The sequence below is a fragment of the Pteropus alecto genome, unplaced genomic scaffold (assembly GCF_000325575.1).
Source record: "Pteropus alecto unplaced genomic scaffold, ASM32557v1 scaffold3, whole genome shotgun sequence".
Lineage (NCBI taxonomy): Eukaryota > Metazoa > Chordata > Mammalia > Chiroptera > Pteropodidae > Pteropus > Pteropus alecto.
The window spans coordinates 63,230,124-63,247,880 of record NW_006442484.1 but is presented as its reverse complement, the minus strand read 5'-3'; the positions used below and the strand labels follow the sequence as shown (position 1 = coordinate 63,247,880).

The 17,757-nt window shown below is 39.0% G+C and overlaps 1 protein-coding gene across 2 annotated transcripts in view; it reads right to left on the bottom strand.

Annotated features, from left to right (window-relative positions):
- Positions 1 to 17,757, bottom strand: part of SPATS2L (spermatogenesis associated serine rich 2 like) — a 149,046-nt gene that overhangs the window by 130,356 nt on the left and 933 nt on the right. The gene's annotated exons all lie outside the window — the stretch shown is intronic.

Genomic DNA, 17,757 nt, shown 5'->3' with positions numbered 1-17,757 from the left:
TGTTTATAGAAACACTGAGTTTTTAACAGGTAACTTTCGGAAATCTTCTAGCTTAAAGTTCAGAAAAAGAGTAAGTAGGAATAGGCTCTCTACTCCACTCTCCTTTCCATCACAATTATTAGATACCTATAGTCTGAGAGGCTTGGGTTCACTTGTACCTCCTACTATGCTGCTATGTTCAGACATCCTCTGGTTGAGACAGGAGTTGGGAGAAGGGTTAAAGCAGACCCACTGGAGCACAGGTACCACAGTCAAGATCTTTTTTATATTGTCATTCCTTATGATTAAGGTGAGCAAAATAAATTATGGGATTGCTTAAATGAGGGATGAAGGACAAGACTATAGATTCTCTGGCTTTTCTTTTTATCACGGTAGCTATGTTGATATTTTCATCCTATTCATCCGAAGGTAGTTCGATCAGTAAGGTTTGTGATAAAATATATGTACTCAACAAAACATGGCTGTTGGGGACATCTTGCCCTTGGATATATGTTGCTGTAGCTGGCTACAGCAAGAAATATTGATTTAACTGGCTTTAATATCAAGTCAGGTATTTGTTGACATGTGGAAATGAAAAATATCAAAACCATGATATATAGGTCAAATCCCATTTTAGCTCACTCCTAGGGACTGTCCAAAGTCTTTTGTACTGGAATTGTGTTCTAATGATGCTTGCTCAAATCATAGAAAACAGGAATTTTCCTTATGATGGGATTTGCTACATAAATGAATATTGGTATAGATTTTTATGTAGTACAATTTATTGTAAAAAGTACAGCAAAAAAAAAAAAAAATCATTACATACTCCCTTCTCCCAAATCTGGAGGCATATCTTGCTTTCTATCAAAGGTATGTAATGTTCTCACCTTTTCAATGTCTGATTACTCTTCATTCCTCTCTTAGTGCCTCATACAGAGTAGACCCTCAAGAAATAGCTGATGAAGAAAATTTTTGAATGAAATGTGGTACCAGAGTGGATGAGGGAAATTCAGAAGTTTCCAGTGTAGGAAAAATACAAGTTAGAAAATGATTCAAAATGAGTATAGCAAGAAGCTTTAGCCATTCCCAGCTAGCATACCCATGGAGTCTGGGGATCCATCGGCCTCCCATTAGCTCTCTACTGCTAAGTGGTCATGGAGACTTGTCTAAATTGTCTAACACCCAGCTCACATACTCCCATCTCTGGGGAATGCCACAGAGTCATTTCAATCGTTAATTGCCTGAAACACCTTCATAAGGGTCCTACAGTATAGCACATGCTAAGGTGGTCAATGAACCACTTCTGTCCTTCTAAAAGATTGAGAGAAAGTAACTGCCTAGGATGCAGCAAAAGGCAGGGAGGTTAGCCCAAAGCCACCTAGGAAAAGGGGGTAAGTGCAGCCACAGGGTGGAAAGTTACTGTCTTGCAGCCAAGCTCGGAAGTAGTTTCTGAGGCCTTATCGACAGACCTAGGTCTGGGGAAAACACCAAGAGAGACTTCTGAAAAGCTTGCATGGACACTACCCAGTGTCAAAATGCCTAACTTCTTGTCTTTCCTTCTCCCCTCCAGTAACATGATTATTTTAAAAATCAAAGAGTTTCCTTTATTTTTTTATAATGCAATCTTGTTGGAATGTTTTCCTAACTGATAGCTTTTTATTGAAAGCTACAATAATGCACCAAATATATAAGTTTTGCTTTTGTCTTGGAACAATATAATGCACTTTTTAAATAAAGATCTTGACTGTATTCAAAGGAACTACCTACTGACACCAAGAGCCTCCTTCCCTCATCGGAGGAATAGCCATGGGAGTGAGCTTTGAGAGACTTCAAGCTAGATACCAGGGTTTCCAGAGCAGAGAAAGGGTCTGTCCCATTATTACCAGATAAAGTATAAGCAAAGAGTTAAGAGGGTCTGGTGAGGTTAGCCTTTAGGAATGAGATATTTTTACAGATATTTTACGAATATTCCCATTATTCATTCGAAAATATTTTAAATGGTAATCAGCTTCTCCTTCAAAGGAATGACCTGTGGCCATTAATAACTGGGCAACCAATCATAAAAGTACTTTTGAGTTAATCAGTGGTTTGCTCAATACATTTAATCCTCCACATAACCTCTGACTATGCAGTAGTCATCATCTCCATGTGAGAGCTGAGGGAGCTGAGGCTGAGAGATAGCAAAGCACTTTACACAGCATTAGACTAAACGATGGAGCCACTTCCTAAGTCCAATCTGCAGGTTCATATCCAATTCTCCGTTCACAGTTCTAACTACTCACTAGTTGCACAGAGCCCCCAAATTTAACTTGGTGGGCCCTTCTCACCTGCACCACCACCATGGAGGACATACCCTCAACAGGTCACGCTGGTGGTCAGAATCTGCCAAGATCCAAAATCTTTTTTAGTTATTGGGCTATGAATGACACTGCCTCTCCCTTGCAATAACTAAAATGACTGAAGAAAATTAGAACAATTCAAAGGCAAGGATATGTAAGCTCAAGGGCTATAAAAATTCAAGAACTCAAAAACCAAAGAGAGCTTTTTTTGACTAGACAATAGTTGGTTAGAAACTGTGCAACAGAGTACCTCTTGGATATGAAATATTACACACTAGGGTTTTTTTGCCTTTCTTTTTTGCTAAGAACTGAAATCTACAAAATGACAAACCAGGATAACCCTATTAAAAGACAACTTCAATTGTTCCTTTGTTCTCAGAAACTGTGTTAGGTAGTGACTGGCAATACTCATACCTTCATCTTCTTATTAATTATGCATTTTTCCTACAAAATCGACTGCCACAGTACATGCTGTAAGTCAGATTTGAGAGCTGCCAAGATAAATGTTCCGAATGGCTGATTTTTTAAAGACAACCTGTCAGTTCACCAAGCAATTCTTTAGGGGTTTCTCCCAGTACACTTTATGTCTCCCCTATACCTATACTTAGACCTATAGCAATTATTACAGCTCTTTCCTGATGTATCATCTTATAGCAATGGCTAAAGATTTTTCTTTTCGACCTCTAACATACAAGTGATGAAACTTACAATTCCTTTTGACAGCATCAATTTACTTCAGTTGTTACTATTGTTTAATTCCTATACCGATTTATGTGAAATTCTGATTCCTAGGGAGCTAAGTAATTTTGGCCCAGTCCATACGTCTAAAACAAAGACAACTTTTGTATTATTTACCAAATAAATGTTTTCTTGCCTGAGGTTTGCTTTTATCATGTTTTATTTCCTTTGGTTTACATTTTATTTTAATGAGCTTGATTCCACAACATATAAGAACATATGTACGCTAGAGGTACTATACTGAGTAAGCCAAGAATTCCAGCCAAGTGTCCTATCTTTTATGTGGCACCAAGTGACATTTTGTAAAAAGCACAATGGTAACTATTCATTCTGCCAGCCTTAAAAAGATAGGCATGAACTGCATGCCAGAATGGAAAAGCTTAAGCTTTGAAATCAGACAGCTGGCTTCAAATATCTCTACCACCATAATCTCTGTGACCTTGGGCAAACTACTAATCTCTTCTCAGAGCTTTTTCATCTGAAAAATGGGGGTAACAAACTTACCTCAAAGGGGTTGTGGAGGAGAATTTTGCTGTAAAAAACCTAGCATATAACCTGGCACATTAGAAGACAGTAAAGAGTTGTTAGTTTTTTCCCATCTCTTTATAAAATGCTGTTAGTAATTCATTTTGAATCTGTTGTTCATGCACAAAAATAATATAAAGAACATTAACTGTGGTGCTTTTTATGATAGCAAAGAATTGGGAAAAGTCTAAGCATGGTGAAATGTTTACATTAAGGTATATTCATATATTGAAATTTATGCAGTCATTCCAAATATTTTTCAAATAATATTTTATGACAAGGGAAATCGCTACTCTAGAATTTAAGTAAGGAAAATAGACAAGAAAACCTATTTAATAATAATAGCTCACGTTTACTGAACATTTACTATGAGCCATGGACCATGCTCATACTTTGCATGCATTATCTTATTAATTCTTACAATAAACTTACTAGTTGCATACTATTATTATCTCCATTTTATAGAAGTAGAAACTGAAATTCTGATAATTTTAGTGATTTATAGTCATAAGTAGCATAGCCAGGACTGGAATCTCAAAATGTCTAATTACAAAGCACCTTTAACTATTATGTTACACCGATTCTTTAGTACAGACTTCCTATGTCCACTGTGAGGCTAGTTTAAACATACACACACACAGATGTATGCACTTACAATCACACATACATGCGTATCTGAAAGGAAAATACAACAGATGCTAACAATGACAATCTCTAGGTTGTAAAATTTTAGCTGAATTTTAATTATTTTTTATCCATTTCAGTATCTTTTCCAAATTCAATGAGTATGCATCATTTTTAAAATTTGAAAAAAAAATTTTCAAAATAGAAAATGTATGTGAATACTTTGTGAAATATAATGTACTACACAAATACTAGTATTTTTATGAAATGATCGTTTATTCCTTGACTTATTATAGATTTGAGTTCCTCAGTGCTACTATTCTTTTAAATTATTTTTTCTCATTGAGTCCAAGGTAAAAAAAAAATGTAAAAAAATGATTTTGTATATTAATACAAAAAAATATAGTACAGAAAGCACCATATGTATATTTGACAGACATGTGATATTAATATAAAAAGTCAAAGAGTTTGTGTAAGGGGGCGGGAAAAGCTCTTTTCAAATGATACAGAATTTCCCACTTAGAGAAAACACATCTGTTCATGACATGATGCCATCAGTGCATTCTCTGTCATGGTCATGTTAGTGATACTGTCATGGAGCTATTTACATAGACGCCGGCACACTGTTTGGACATGCCTCAGCCTGATTACTGTCTACCCCAGGAGGTGTGAATATAATGATGTGTTGGAGTGACACCTAAGGAGTGATTTCCTGTCATACCACCAATTCATTTTCAGATTCCATAAAGAAAACTGAATGATGTGCAAAAAAAGCAATTCCTTTGAACCAAACAAGTTCATATGAATTGAAATTATAGGCTAGGTATAAATTTACTTTACAAAATTATTTTTAAAAATAAATTTAAAATAAGGTTATTTAGATATGCTTTTTAGTAAAATTTTCAATAGAAAAATTAATGCAATCTAAAAATTATTCCAGATTGATCTCGTTTCATTTCACAGTAGAGGTTCTATGATTGGCAATAAGTGGATCAATAATAATAGTGTTACTAAGATATTTCACTAAATCTTTCCAGAATTTATCCTCTTTAGACAATCTGGGGGCAAGAGAGTAAACAGGTAAAAAATTACTGAACTAATTTAAAATTAAAAACTAACAAAATTCACATATCGATATCAAGAAGTCTCTTCTAGAAAGTCACAGGGCTCTATCTTTGACCTATCTTGATTGACATTTTATCAATGACAGAGAAAGTACCATTCTCAAATGTGTGACTGATAAATAAGTGAAAGAAGTACCACTAATAGATTGAATTTTTAAAAATTAAAATTCAAAAATGTCTTGATAGAGAGGAAAAATGATTTAACAAAAGGAGACAAAATGTAACAAGGATCAGTGTAAAGTCCTCCATACAGGTTCACACAATCAACCACACAAGGACAGAACAAAGGGAGACTTGGCTTTGTAGCAATTGTTAAGAAAAGACTTGGAAGTTTCATCTGACTTTGGATATAAACGAATGATGTGCTGCCTCTGATTTAAAATGGAGGCCAACACAATATTTGACTGGATTAAGAAAAGAAGGCCCAGAATAAGGGAGTTAACAGTGGCCCTGTGTTTTCTGCTGCTCAGAGAACTCAGGAGTAAGGGCATTGAGTTCAGATGCCCTACTTTTAAAATGGCATGGGCAGAGTGGTGGGTGACCAGAGAAATGTTAACAGGCAGGGACATCTCAGCTGAAAGACTTGGGACCATCTAAGCCTGAAAAGAGAAGACTTTGAGTAGGAGATACCACAGCTATGGTCAAATATTTGAAGAGCCACCACACAGAAGGTACGTTTCTATTTTGTGGCACCCCAAAGGGCAATGGAAGATGAATGGAACTGCAGGGAGGCAGATTTCAGTATTTTTGTCTGCCTGCGCATGATAATGCGTATTGGTCCAACCACGAATGAGACAAGGTCCAAATCCAAAGGGTCTTCAGGTCAAGGAGCACTACAGACTACTGCCAGTAGAATTCCTTAGCATCACAAAACTGTGAACTCTCCATTCCCAGCAGGATTCAAATGGCAGCTGGCTGACTGGGATGCTGTGGAAGGAATTCCTGCATTTAGGGGAAATGTTGAACCACAGTACCCACTATCCCTTTCCAATGCTCACACTCTATGCTTTTAATTTCATGTCAGTAACTTTCATGGCGACATTCCTAATGCATTTATGTAAGCAATATCTAAATACATCTCGCTTTAATAAATGAGAAATAACTATAAATTTAAATGCAATCCAGGAGAGTCCAGAAGGTGAAATTCTACTAAAGTTTGGAAATTATAAATTAATGTTGTCATGGCAACTTTAGTTGATACCATCCATTACAGCTGAAACAGTTCTTGCTCTGGGACTACCAGAACAATAAATGAGTTTATATATTCAGTGCCACAAACCAGCACTAAATAATATTTTAATGCTTTTATTTTTAACTTCTGAAGCAATAGATTTACATTTTCTTCTTGCGTGTGCACAATTTTAATATGACACTATACTAAGGCTATGGAATTACAGTGGGGTGATCAATTGCATCAAAAGCGGAGGAAGTCACTGGCAGCCCAATGCACGTACTGAATCCAGTCCACCATTCAGACTTCACAGGGGAAATAAATGAGAAAGGACAAAGAACTTCTAGATGAGGACATCAGCAGTCACAGTAGCCAGGATAACATCTTCCACTTTCCCCTTTACAAGTTAGAGGACTGCCCACATTTATATCTATATCTATATCTATATCTATATCTATATCTATATCTATATCTATATCTATCTATATCTAAATATACAAAGCCCTCGTCGATCAGAAGTGGCAGTATGTTCAATCAGACTATCTCAACTGCTGTTTACGGCACTTCAATAAATGGTTTTCACGGTTATGTATTTGCAATCACATTTATATCTATATCTATCTATATCTATATCTATATCTATATCTATATCTATATCTATATCTATATCTATATCTATATCTATATCTATCTATATCTAAATACACAAAGCCCTCGTCGATCAGAAGTGGCAGTATGTTCAATCAGACTATCTCACTGCTGTTTACGGCACTTCAATAAATGGTTTTCACGGTTATGTATTTGCAATCACTGTAATATATAAAAGTCAGCCCACACTGAGAACAATATTGCCTCCAATCAAATCCATTCTGCCTGAGTATACTAAAGCTTTTTCCCCCTTCTTGTAAGCAACAAAAGCTACAACAAAAGAACTTCCCAAACACCCACAGCTAAGGAAAGAATGGCGCCAACAAAATAAGTGTGAAAGCTGTTCCTGGTGTCTAATTTGTATATGAATCTTCCTTTTCAGGTTATTTCAGTGGCTTCCTTTATTTGTAATTTATCAACAAAGAATAGAAATAAAAGTTTATTTTGATGGCAGTGCACCTGACTATTACAGAGATTCAAAAACTTGCTTTGTTTATTCTTACATTATCCTGGCAGAAGATGTAAACATGCTTTTTTTTCCACGGCTTCACGCTGTATTCATAATCCCAGATGAATATTTTCACAAATGTAAACCATGAGGCAAGACTGGCCTTAAGCAAAATGTGAAAGCATCTTTTTTCTGGTCCTTTTCACCCTAAATGGGTGAAATCTGGGTGCTCTGACCCAGATTCCTTATCAGTCTCAGGGACGGGTCCATAAAATTATTCATCCTAAGGAGCGCAAGTCTGAATTACCACTTGCTTTGCATTTGCATATTAGGCCCTACTACTGGGCACTATCTATCTTGTTTTATTTAGTCATAACAAAATCACAACAAAACAAGTAGGTATTAATTTCACTTCATACATGAAAATACTGAGGTTCAGGAAGATTAAATAATTTGCTCAAGTTCATATAGCCAGCCAATTACATGAGTCAAAACCAGGCCATTCAAGTGCCAAATTTGTCCTCTCTTTTTTTTCTAAACTGTACTGAGAACAGAGTTTTTACAACACAGGCTTTCGCATATTAGAGAGCAGGAAAGAGAAACTGTTGATATTTGAAGTGCCCTTTTGAGTAGGATAGATTCTGAAATCACACCATAAAGGTAGCCACCTTTTTCATCTACACATAAGACTCACCTTCCCACAGTAGACAAAGAGGTGGATATACCACAATTTATAAAAATCAACCCTATACTCGCTTTCCTCTTCTATTCCCCAGTTGCACATATGGTACAACTGGCACCTAGAGACCAGTGGGACAGCTAATTAGCAAGCAATGTTTGGCGTCAGGGATCTGGAACCAGGGAACAGCCAGTATCCAGGCAAGCTATTCAATTCCACAAATATCTATCAAACTAACTGAATTTCCTGCCCATTGCTGGTAGGTGTCAGTATTGAAGAAGCCCAGAAGTGGGTAGCGCTTGTAGATCTATGATGGGACTCTTACCCAAAGCAACTGGGATTCTTACACAAGAACTCAAGCAGGAACCCGGGAGTGTGGGAGACAAAGTGGAACCCGGAGAACAAAGTGAAAATTTAGTTACCGAAGAATGAGGCTGAGCTGTGTGTGGTTTCTTAGTAAATTACCTCGGCCAGGCTAACTGCACAGTCAACACGATGGAGGGTCGCTAAGCTACTGATGCAAGGGAGCTGTGATCCTCCTGCAAATGGTGGGGGTGGGGGGTGGGTGGTCGCCACTTTCTTAGGCCATTTTCTATAGATGTATGACTTTCAAACATTTTTTTTTAGCACAAGACTCTTTCTCCTTCACAGAATCTTATACTAATGTCTAACATGTAAAAGCAAAGAAAAACTGCTCAGGGGGTTGCTTCTGAGAAATGAAAGGCTCAAAAGAACACAGCAGCAAACTACCAGGAGAGAACACGCTGAGTCACGCTGCCTATCAGGCTTCACTGGAATCTGATCCTGCTGACCCTTTCTCTTCCTAGTCATGGTTTCTTCCCCTCACCTCCACGTTTCTCCCTCCTGCTCCAAACCGATAAGCTCTGGTTTCCTCTCACTGGTCGGCTTTTCCACTGTGAAAACATAAAGCTCTGCCTATCTCTTAGGATACAACATATTATCTCCTGCGTCTTTCTGACAGCCCATATATCCATCTGCAAAGCCTTTGGAGCCAACTGATCCACAGATTGCCGCCCTTGGTATCTTAAGGCATAACTAACTTCTGTAGAGCACTTATGAGTTGTTTGGCATATCGTTTTGTTTGAAGCACAATAACTGTAGGATGTACATATTATTGAGGCTCAAGATTCATTGATTCATTAACTTGCTCAAGATCCTAGAGCTAGACAGTGGGGGAGCCGGCTTTAGCCCACTGCAAAGGATCAATAGCAGATGGAGAGCTCAGAGGGCTAGATGTGGCTCTTTTGGCATTGTGCCTGGCGCCTCGCAAGTGGGAGGCTTCCCGGGAATGGGACTCCATTTGCCCTTCCTTGCTCCTCCTGTCTATCTCAGATCTTCCCTCTAGCACACAAGTAACCCTGACGGTTACTGGAGAGACAGATGTGCTTTAATCACGACTTCAGCACTGTGAGCATAGTATGTATGACTCCTGGCTGTCGCTTTCACAATCTGTCTCTCTGATTCTGAATCTTATCTAAAGCACTTATGTCTCTGTATTTAAGAAACTGAGCAGTTGCTGCTTCTCTGTACCTGTAAGGCTGACTTAATCATTCAAAAAGCTCTTGGGTTTGGCTCATGTAGGATGCATCTCCTGGGAATGAGGAAATGTTTTATAACAATGCTGTCCAACAGAATTATAATGCAAACCACACAGGTAATTTAAAATGTTCTAGTAGCCATGTTAAATAAAAAAGAAACATGTAAAATTAATTTTAATAATATATTTTACTTAACCCACTATATCCAAAATATTACTGTTTCAACATGTAATCGATATTAAAATTTGTTAATGAAATATTTTACATTCTTTTTTTCACATAAAGTCTTTCACCCATGGTGTATTTTACATTTACAGCACATTTGAATTTGGACTAGCCTATTTCAAGATCTCCATAGCCACACGCAGCTAGTGGCTATGGTACTGGTCGGCACAGTTCTATAATCTCTTCTCTGTTCCCATCCCTCCTCTCATTTCTTTCCTGTAACAACTCGTTTCCTTTAGTAGGGATGCTGTGGGCAAGAGAAGACAGTGGGGACCAAGATCATTAGAGAAGACTTTGATACACACCCGAAGAGAGAGCCCAGATCACAAAGGAGCTTTTGTACCATGCTAGGAAGCTTAGGTTTTATCCTGGAGAAACAGTGACTCTGCTGAAGGATTTTAAGCAGCAGACGGTCGTGACCAAATTTGCCTTTTAGAAAGGCAGCAGCATGGGGAGTAGGTTGGAGGCAGGCTAGGCAGAAGGCAGAGAGACCAGTTACAAGGCTACTGCAGTAATCCTCATGAGAAGTGATGAAGGCCTACACCACGGCAGTGATGGTGGTAGTGGTCTAGAAAGGTGAGGGCAGACTCAAGACAGTTTGAGAAGATAGTTTCCACACGGCTTGGTGATCAATGAAATGTAGGGGTTGAGGAAGAGCAAGGAATCGAGAACAACTCCCAAATTTTAAACTTGTGAAGTGGGTTTCAGTAATTGAGATAGAGAACACAGAAAGAATATGCTGGTTATGGAAGTGGAGTTTTGAACTTGCTGAGTTTAATTTATCTGGAGCTGAGGTCAGAAGAGTTCAAGGTTGAAGGTGCAGATTAAGGAATCAATTGCATACAAGTGATAGAGAAGAAAAGAGTAGGTGAGTCGCCCAAGAGTAAATGATGTGAGGAGTGAGAGCAGGGTTGAAAAGTGAACTTAGAGGACGCCAAGGTTTGGTAGAAGGAGAGGAACCTATGAAGAAGTCTAATACAGAGCAGTTGGGCATGAGAGAGAATGAGTCAGAAAAACAGGTAAGTGAAATTTCAAGGGGCAAAGAGAGATCAATAACACTAAATGCCACACACAGGGCAAGAATTAGAAGAGAATCCTGGACAACGGGTCTGGTGGTTTGAAGGACAGAGGTGGCTATTATGAGAAGAAGGTGGAAGACTGGAGAGAAAAAGTAGATGGGAGAAGAGCAGGTATTACATGAGGACCTGTCCTTCAAGGAGCTGCCTTCTAAGACCGGGAAAGAGATGGAACATAACCAGACCGAGCGGGAAGGGGCCAAGGGGATTTTGTCTTGTCTTCTGTTTTTATGAAGGATGAAAAAGACCTACACATGCTCATGTGCTGAGAGAAAATGTTGGTCAAGACCCTGAAGAAAAGAAAGATAATGGAGCAAGGTCCCTGAGGAAACAAGAGGGAATGGCACTCAGAGAGATTAGCCTCAGACTGGAAGAGGGTAAAGGGAAGAAAAGGAGTAGGGAAGAAGATCCCGCCATTTCTAAGGAAATCATAACGATACCACTGCAAAACTACATTTTCTTATCTAGAAATATAAATGAAATGTAATTCTACATGGTCTTCTTTTTCTTTAATAGTAAAACATATGATGTATAATATCAGATAAATGCTGAACATAGAAGTCACTAGTTTTCCAGAGCTCCAGACATGCAATCTTAGAATATTACCAAGCCTTTCACACACCTTTGGACTTTGCCTGAACATCACCTCAGGTGACAGTCACCCACCTGAGAGAGTCACAGTGGTTGTTTATAGCTGGTGGCCTCTCTGATTGGTCAGTGTCCGTGCTGAACTGATAGGTAAATTTTCTCAATGTCACCATGCATTACCATTGCAGGGTAGGGTAAGAAAAAAGCCGGGCATGGGGGTCAGACACCAAACAGATTCATCTACCACTTATTAACCCTGCAGATTCAATCAAGTTAAGTAACTTCCCTGAGCTTCAGTGTCCCATTCTTATAAGGGTACATAATCCCTACCTTGCAATTCGCTGTGAGGTTTAAATGAGATAATCAATAACTGTTAACTATCATGATGATGATGATAATTGCATTCACTTTCTTCTGAATTTCTAGGAATCAGGTGTGCTGATAATGAATTAGAGCTTTTGCAACAATTAGCATCTTGATCCCTAAGGAGAATTAAAGGATCAATCCTAGCGTTAGGAAGGGCCCTTAAAAATCCTAATGGTCATCCAATATTTGCATTCTTTTTTTATCCAGTACATATTCAGTCTCTGCCCCGAAACTGCATGGGGCTTGACACCTGCTCTACAGCTTATCTGCAAACTCAACCTCCTAGGCTTCAGTACTGCTCTTCAGTAAAACACGGGTAATTAGTATACACTTCAGAGGACTGCTTTGAGGAAGTAGAAGACAATGCATGTATTTAAATGAGACACCAATTGGTATAGGGTATGCTTGAATACATTTATTCATGGGGGGGTTTACCACCTCATGAAATAGCACAACCTGTAACAGGACTACCTTCCTTACACTGACCATAAATCTGTCTCCCATCTTACATCCATTGGTCCCAGTTTTACAGTCTATGGGGGTAGTTCTACAGAATCAGAATTAGAGTTCTATATAACAGTACATTTACCCATTTATTGAGTTCTGTTAGGTGTACTGGGCAGTGTACCATAGACGGCTGGCTACTTGGGACCACAGTGGGGCAGACATTTCCCTATTTACATTACCATGAAAGTTTCAACCTTCAGAGGTGTTTCCATAATGCAGGAGGCCTTTTTGAGCATTCTAAGCAAGTTGGATGCTACTCCAGGAATGCACTGGTTTCACTGCTTACAAGATTTATTTTGCACTTTATGTCATGGTCAGTTCAGCACTTGGCACCAAAAGTAATTATTGCAGGTATCTGTATATTCTTAAAGTTTCATTATTAAACACTGCAGACAATCAATGCCCTGGAGAGCCCTAGCGTATTACTGATGTTAGAGTCAAAAAAAATCCTGGAATGCCTGCCACGTACTGCCCTCGACCGCCACCCTTCCCCAACCCCTTATATTTCCACTAATAACTATTGAAGTCTTTTCAATAATCAGCTCGAACGACCGTCACTTTAGGCAGGTCCCCACCAGCCCCCAGCAGAAGGAAATTTTCCCTTCTGATCTGTCTTAGACCTTTGTTTCTGGGATACATGTTATTTCTCCTGCTAGACTATAAACTCCTTCCTGGCAGAAACAGTGCCTTGTATAAAATGAGTCTTATAAAAAGGAAAGAACTGAATTTTGTCCTGAATACAATAGGATGGGTGTGGCAACTCTTCCCTACCTCACTTTTCAACCCCAGATGGATCTCCAGATAATTTTTTTTTTTAACTTTATAAGGAAGCTTTCAAATGCAAAGGTTGGGTAGCCATGCAATACGGTCTGGAATTTTATATAACTAGGCTAAAACTTTTATATAACTGATAACTCCAGACTAATTGTTTTATGTACAGAACACTGGCATAAGGCCTGCATGTTTTTATTTTTGCTCACTAATGGAACTCATCACTCCACCTTAAAATAACGACAACTTCCTTAATCCTAACTCACAACTGCCAGCCTCCATCATTATCTCAACTCTGGAAAATGCCAGGCCTCAGAATCCTCAAGGTGATGAATGGAGAGGCTGATTAGAGCCACTAAAGAAAAACAAGAAAAACTCCTTGACAAATGCCCCCTTCAAATGCCTGTCTATCCCTTTTATCCAATGTCAACATTAGCTTCTATATTAACGAATATTTATCGAGGTCATGACCAGGTGTCAAGCCACGAGCTAGGCTCTGGGGACACAACCGTGAACAGTACACAGGCAATGTGAAAGCCTGTTATTTAAAAAAAAAAAATTTGCCCTTCTAGCTTATTGTATACCTCTATTGTATAGCTCTAGTATGCCTACTTGTATACAGGTATACTTATCAAGTGTTTGCTATGCCCAAGGGCCTGTAAATGGTTCAAAGACAGCATACACTGTATATCAGTGCCCTGAAGGAACTTGCAATCTAGGTGGGAAAGCAAGAATTAAGAACACGATAGTAGAGAGAACATCTGTCAGTCTAGTGATGCTGACAAAAGGGCAAAAGAGGAAGAAACCAATGACAGTAACAAGAATAGGGCAGGCAGACTAGAACTTAAAGGTTGTGATTAGGTCAGAGAAAAAAGGAAAGTACTTCTAAAAAGTAGATCATGAACAAAAGGGTACAAAGTCATCTCTGAAAGGCAGTGAGATTGAAGTGGAAATAAAGGTTCATGTTGGAAAGAGGTATAAAGTAAAGTTGGTAAGTTAAATTTGGGCAAGACTGTGAAGTACATTAACAACAGATTGAGATGTTAGACTTTGTGCCAAAGGCAATAGTGGGGTGGGGGGTGAGGGGGCATGGAAAGTATTTTAACTAGTGGAAAGAGCACTGGCTTTAGAATCAGATAAACCTGATTTCAACACAGCCTTCTGGTGAGACCATCCTTGGAGAAGAGTGTCGAGAAGAACAGTTTTAGAAAGGCTGATGTGGTGGAAGTACACAAAATGGAGCAAGCTCAAGTACAGAGAGACCAAGATATAGACAACTCTGATCATCCTAGACCCTAGTGATGGCTGAGGGCCTGGAATATGAGGGGGGGAGTGAGGACTACAAAGGAAATGTGGGGGCTGGCTCAGAGAAACTGTTACAAAGAAAGAGTTAACGAGACTCCATGCCCAGTTTTACTTTAGGAACAAAAGAGAAAGAAGTCGGGAATGGTTCCTAGGTCTCAAGTCTGGGTGACGAAGAGAATGCTAAGAGTATGCAGAAAAAGAAAGTCTTTTTGTTGTGAAAGGAAAAGATTTAGCAGAGAATGTGATAAGTTTGTGACCAGGCAGGTAGCCTTCAGTCTGACAGCAGGACATTCACTATCAGTCTGTTCAACAGGTGCATAAATGAATACGGAGTTTGTGTTAGCACTAAAGGTTTGTATGATGGAAGGCCAGATGACACCATCACATTTAAGAATTTTTTTATTAAAAAATAAAAACACTGGCTATTAAATAAAAATAATGGAACCGATTTAAATAGTTGAGAGAAATACATCTTCATAGGCTATTTTTCTTAGCTGTGGTACTTAGGGGATCTTATCCATTACCATATCATTGAACGAATAAACTCCTGTAGAAATTCAACATATGGCCTATTTACATAACAAGCATCACAACTCCAAATTTGCCATTTTGATGTGTCAAGGATATAACACCTTCATAGCAGACTACTTCAAAAAAGGGGAAAAAAGAGAAAAGTTTGTTCTTCTTCTATAATTATGTGTACTGGTTTCAACAGTTGGATCATGAAAATCATATTTTAATTGTGTGATTACACGGTAAGACAGAACAGTGATGGAATGAATTGATTAGTTGAATTATGCACAATCATTCAGAGATCAATAAACAGACTGCATCATTCTGTCCATATTATATATCTGCCCTCATACCCGTGTCATGCCTATAAAAGCTACTGTTCTGAGTACAAAAATCATAGCAACCATATGATTCAATTATCATAGTCAAAGCACAGTAAAGGGTCTACAGAAGATGACTAGGAAGGAAGTACTATGGTGCAGTAAGTAAGCAGTGGCCGTTTAATGCATACAAAATCCACCCTACTCTTGTCATATTGCAAGAAAGGTGGTAGCAGCTTAGCTATTACCATGAGCAACCTCTTCTTCTTCCATTTTATCAAACATAACCAAAAGTCCCTGTCCTGGCTCACGTCATAAGGTGCTGATTTAAAAGTGTGTAAAGGGAGTAGAATGAAGACCACCTAGGCTTCTTCCACGCAAAAGCCATAAATGAATATTTGTTGTTAATGACAGCACAATTCTATGATCAGAGACTGAGGAACTAATAAAACTTAGAACCCAAAATTAGACATTTCTAAAGATTAACTTCTGATGTAAAGTATTTCCATTTGCACAGCATCTATGAGATGCTTTTGGTTGGCAGCACGTCAAAGACTGCAATAGTGTGTGTAGCCTAAGCATTTTCTTTCCCTGATCATTACAGAGGTGGCAAAGCAGCTTCACAAGCCCATAGATACCTATCCCCACAATGGCCACTTGAAACAGATCATGAAGACTTTAATTAGAGGCCTCCCTAAAACAAAATGAATACAAAAGGAGTCTTCATCATTTTGCCTGTCTAAATAGGCACATTAAACTAAGTTGATTCCTAGGGAATAATTTAATATTTTCAGAGGCAAGGATTAAAGAAAGAAAGAAAATTGTCAATTAATACTCCTTTCCCAGATGTTGAGTTTTTACTATCCTCTTAAATATTCTCTGCACTCAAGTGATTGTATTTTTATGCAAATTATCTTTGAGGCTAGTCTAGTTTGTGTGTGTGTGTGTGTTTAAAGACACACAGATGCAGAATTTTACTTGCTTTTTGTTCTGCTGCTCCCTCCATAAAATAGGTTTTAACAAAGCTTGAGTTTAATCCAAAACTCTAATTAGACACTGCAGCAGTAAATGCCTTGTCCAAATAGAAAATCATTCCCAAAGTTGATTTTTTCCACTAGTTAAAGATTCAACAAACAGACACAGATATTTTTAAACACTACAGATACCTGATAAAACTACCCTCATCTAAGTAACACAATTTTATAAGGCTATCAAGAAGGCAACTTTAGTCTTTATTTTCAGAATGTCTTTCAAAATTACTGGATTTGTTACTTGAATAATCTTTTTATTTCCCAGAATGAAGCAATTTCTGACTTCCTGTCCCTTCTTTTCCCTTCCATATTGCACATATTCTTTATCTCTAGAAAAAACATAACCAAAGTGGCAATGAATCATTCCTTTAAGACAAACTAAAACGATGTCATAAAGGTAACACGAACTTACTCTTTCAAATACTGGAATGAAGCCTCTTCCTTTGCATAGGTTCTAAAATCTCAGAGTTGGTGTTTTGTTTTTGTTTTTGTTTTTTATTCCTGTGAGGGGACTGGCATAAGTTTCTAATATAACATTTCTTGAAATTTTAAACACGAAAGTGAAAATACTACACATAACATTTTACGTAAAGAAAGAAGCTGTGTTTGAAGTTGAAGGTTTTTCACGAGCTACAGATTCCGTAAGACACTCAAAAGAAAATGCTGTACAGAAAGAATCTTTACAGTGTCAGGTCTCCAAAACCTTGGCATCCACTAAAAATGAGGACTGCTGGGAGCCGAAGCTTACGAAGTTCACAAACAGAAACCAAGACCCAAGAACTGGTAACACCTCCACTTGCGAAGATGGATGGCTTCGGTCGCATCCCTGTCCAGGTCAAGTCTCAGCCCTTCACTGCCTCCATGTGCAGTTAAGTATTAACTACTGAACAGAGTGCGAGCGAGCAGGAGTGCGAGCGAGCGGGGCCGATCTTTCGAGCCTCGGGAAAGTGCAGAGTGAAGAGAGAGCACGAGAACCCTCTCCGCACCTCGGAGACCACCGCTGTCTTGGGCTTCGGTCCGTGGCCGAGTCCCCAGCCCCGCCGCCGCCTGCGGACTGCGGGTCCACCCTCCCAGTCGCAGCGGCGCGACCGCTTCGTCCCGCGGCTGCATCGCTCCGCGTTGACTCCCACTCCCCGCCACCCCCCGCCTGCATTCGCGACGAGTTCACGGGCCCTGGGGGCCGCTGCATCCCGCTCCCGCGGGCGCCCAGGGGCGCGGGGC